This window comes from Polyodon spathula, unplaced genomic scaffold, assembly GCF_017654505.1.
Source record: "Polyodon spathula isolate WHYD16114869_AA unplaced genomic scaffold, ASM1765450v1 scaffolds_3061, whole genome shotgun sequence".
NCBI classification, from domain to species: Eukaryota; Metazoa; Chordata; class Actinopteri; order Acipenseriformes; family Polyodontidae; genus Polyodon; species Polyodon spathula.
The window spans coordinates 1,461-6,090 of NW_024474525.1; the positions used below are offsets into that span (position 1 = coordinate 1,461).

General features: G+C 34.1%; 1 non-coding gene across 1 annotated transcript; it reads left to right on the forward strand.

Annotated features, from left to right (window-relative positions):
* The first annotated feature begins 3,897 nt into the window (after positions 1 to 3,897).
* On the forward strand, positions 3,898 to 3,970 carry trnam-cau. Its single transcript has one exon. It is a non-coding gene; the product is annotated as a tRNA-Met (tRNA).
* The last annotated feature ends 660 nt before the right edge of the window (positions 3,971 to 4,630 follow it).

The window sequence follows — 4,630 nt, forward strand, 5'->3', positions numbered from 1 at the left end:
TTTTAATTGTTTAATATAAAAATCGTGGAAATGTCTTTGTCATTTACCCGAGTGAAAATGACAGTCTTCTCAGTCTTTCAGTTGGTGGTTATTTTGAATGACGGCTGTTTTAAATTTATCTCAGACTTCACTCGCGCCAGTACAGTAACCATACCAGCAGCTTGGTCGTTAGTATCGTGACGTAAACGGAGACGCCTTATGCAAATACGCTGCAAAAGTGGTACATCACGTTCCCAAGACAACGGGACCTCGGTTTCTCAACAAAGCCTCTGATCTAAGTTGTAATTACGTATAAATGTTATTTATTGATTACATTGAAAACTCTCTATGGTAGCGTGTTGCCCCCAAAACAAGCTAGTAATTAAAAAAACGAAAATAAGGAACACTAGTACGAGTCACAATATCCTACACGATATTCATCAATGATTTTACACCAATTCGCTATTTCCGACACTGTTTCTAAAAAGATTAAAGGTTATTACTGTATTACTGTTCTTCTCTTCCATTTCATATCGGGTAATGTTAATGTCGATTTTTTTACTAGTAATTAAAAACGAAAATACGGAACCCTACAAGTCGCAGTATCCTACACTGTCTAACTTGTATTTAGTTTACACACTCATGCTAGCCTGCACTACCAAACAAAAATACTGTCAGTGCCATTGAAAGAAACATTGATGACTTGACCGGAATTTATAATATATAAATAATAGTTTCTCAAATAAATGTTTTAAACTGCAATAAATGTCATGTCGTTCTCTCTCCTCCCCCTCTTTACTCCCTTGCTGTGACTGCGGTGATGGAAAATGACAGTGATGCACAATGTGGATCCACAAACAGGTAAATGACCACAACTTCCCACTGAATAAACAACAACTGCACCACTGTTATTTTTACAAATAGAGGAGTGTTCCACGTTGTCACTTTTTTAACCAATTTTAACTGATTATATATATATATATATATATATATATATATATATATATATATATATATATATATATATATATATATTAAGGTACTTATCACTAGGCTACCTATATTTTATGAAACTGTCCCATGCTTGTTTAGTTCTCCACACCTCACTATTATTACTTCATTGAAGCACACACATTAGAAAGTTATCAGCATTTACTGTATTGAAAGCTTACATTATTTAGTTTTTATTTTACTGAAGTAAACCGATTTTTAAAAGTACAACCTGGTTTTAGTTTGATAAACTCCTAAACAATTCCCATAACCTATATATATATATATATATATATATATATATATATATATATATATATATATATATATATATATATATATATATATATATATATATATATATATAAACAGTGAAAATGCATAACAGTTCTTATAGTGCGTTGCCACGGCACTGTATGCAGATTAATCGTGGCTACATCTCATTCTCACTGGACAAAACATAGAAAAGTGAATTCATGTGTCAATGATCATGTACATGAGATTTTTCAAGAAGCCACTTGTATTGATGTTGATTGAAGATCTTACAAATCCTGTCATTTCAACTAGTCCCAATACTAATTATTATCAATCTGATGAACATGTTCAGTGCGATGACAGAGGTTTTTTTTTTTTTTTTATCTGATGATTCAGGTAGCAGTGAGTGTCAAATTAACCCAGATATGGATTCTGAGAGTTTGTATGACTGTGAAAATGTATCACAATTTTCAACATTAGGAAATAGTCAAACAAACCAAGAAGAAATCTCAAACAAACTTCAGCACTGGGCAAAGAAATAGAACATTTCCTTAGTGGCTTTGACACCAGTTCTGGGCATTTTGAAAAACAATTTTCTTGCTTTGCCAAAAGATGCAAGAGCACTGCTTGGCACGCAACCTATGTAAACACAATTAAAGTAGGTGGAGGAGAACACTATAACTTTAGACTGAAAAGAGTATTGCAAGCAAAATTAAATGATATGACATGCCGACCTGAGAATAGTTGCCTCTCTGTGCAAATCAACATTGACTGCATTCCACTTTTTAAAAGCTCCAAACTCCAATTCTTGGATTACTTGAATGCGATGACTCCAAATCTCCTTTCATTATTGGTTTGTTCTGTGGCACAAGCTCGATAGTTCTCATGATTATTTGAAGGAATTTGTCACTGAATTATCTCAGTTGAAACATGATGGCCTCAGTCACAGCGGTGTACATTTCCGAGTTACAGTGTCAGTATATATATGTGAAGCACCAGCCTGGGCATTTGTGAAAAATGTCAAATCACATAATGGTTATTCAGGGTGTGATAAATGTACCCAGAGTGGTGAATGACATATCCTGAGACAGATGCATGACTTTGCCCTGATCAACACTTCAAGGCAATGACTGATGAGGAACATCACTTGAGTTCAAGCACATTGATTGGTGTAGCAAAAATGGTCTCTCAATTTCCAATTGACTAGATGCACTTGTGCTGTGTGGGCATTGCAAAGAGATTATTAAAGACATGACTTCACTCCCGCATTGTTAATACCATCTCCAGTGATCTCAAAATGCTTCGTTTTTTATACCAATGGAGTTTGTGAGAAAACCTTGATTTTTGACTGAGCTAGATAGGTGGAAAGCCACAGAATTATGTCTGTTCCTTTTATACACAGGGCTCGTAGTCTTGAGGGGTTTGATTCAAAATGGAATGTATGACAATGTCATGCTTTTATCAGTGGCTATGTTAGTGTTACTTGTCTCACCAACAATGATTGATTTTGCTTATGAACTTCTTGTGTCTTTTGAGAAGCATTTTGGTAAATTGTATGGGAAAGATGAACTTGTCTACAACATTCACCAGTTACTCCATTTGACTAGAGAGATTAAATTATTTGGACTTCTGGATAATATATCTGCCTTTCAATTGAAAATTTAATTGGCCAAGTGAAAAAACTGGTGCGCAAGCCATCTCAAGCATTATAGTAAGTTATTCAAAGACTATCTGAGATGCCAACAGTAAATCAACCAAATAAAGCAATAGCTGAATTGAACAAAGTTCATCACAATGGCCCTGTGCTACCATACTTTCCAAATGCTGTGCAGTACAAGGAGATGTGTATAAAAAAGTGTTCAATGACTGTTGAGAAAGGAAACAATTGTATACAGATCGGAGATAACATTGCTATTGTGAAAAAAACAATGATACAATCTTTATCCTTCATCAGAAATTTCATCATAAGGAGGACTTCTACATATATCCCTGTTGCTCTACTGTTCTTGGCATTGAACAGGATTGGAAACATTACAGCTGATAATTGATAACTGAAAATGTTATTATTGTTTTTGTTTTTTATAGCAGAGTACTGTAGGTCAGTTACGATCTCACCTGCATCAAACCATTTTTTGACGCTTTTTGTAAAAATATATTATTTATCTAAACATTACGTGTGATATTTATACTAATATGTCGTGTGAAGGGTATAAGAGACGTCAATTCGCGTTTGAGCAGTCAGAATCGCTCTTTGCTTCGTGATCCTTGTGTCTAAACTGCGTGTTATGATATTTATGTTGTTTCTGTATTTTTGTGCTTAAACTGTGATATTTTGTAACCACTGTCACTCTGGATAAGTCTAAGAAAATAATAATAATTACTACTAATTGATTTACTTTTTCCTGGATAAATTATACTTTCAACAAAATTTGGACTTGATTGGGAGAGGATCAGAGGCTACTGCAACCACACAATAGTGAAAATTCTCTTAATTGAAATTAAAAAAAATATCTCTGTAATACTTGGTCAGTGTTTTTGTTATTTCAATGAGCAAATTGATAATTGAATCAACATCGGATTTCAACATTGAATCAATATATCAGCATTGGTTAAACATGGAACATTTGAAATTTGAAAGACAGCACTGAAAAACGGCAAGCCTAAAGTGTCTCTGCCTCCTTAGCGCAGTAGGTAGCATGTCAGTCTCATAATCTGAAGGTCCTGAGTTTGATTCTCAGAGGTGGCAGCTCCTCTTTTTTGCTATACACTATTTTACATCTGTTGGAATGAAACTCAAATAAGACCAGCTTGAATATTTTCCAACCATTTATTAAAGGAAAAGCACAGAATTTGGGCATCGATCCCGCTACTTCTCGCATGCAATGCAAGCGCTCCACCATTTAAGCTAATTCACGACACTTGACCAAGTACGACACGCGGCTGCACAGAGCAAGGGCAAAAAATGTTCTCTTATTTTTATGACTTTGAAGAAGATGATGATGATGACAATGACGTTGTTGTTCTTGTTTCAGACAGTTGTTGCCTTAGGTTTCATTCCTTCTTTTTATCCCTCATTACCAGTTAAAGCAGGTGAAAAAAACGTATTGTTCTTCGATCCGGAAGGTAACAAGTGATCTAAGAATGCCAACATGTTTCTCTACTGTATGTATATATATATATATATATATATATATATATATATATATATATATATATATATATATATAGATATATATATATATCAATGTTACATGGTCCATTGGTAACAGTAATCTGATAGAATTGGTCAGGGGTGTGATCCACACTTATGAAAACGTTATGTGCACCATGTATGTATGTGTGTGTGTGTGTGTGTGTGTGTGTGTGTGTGTGTGTATATATATATATATATATATATATATATATT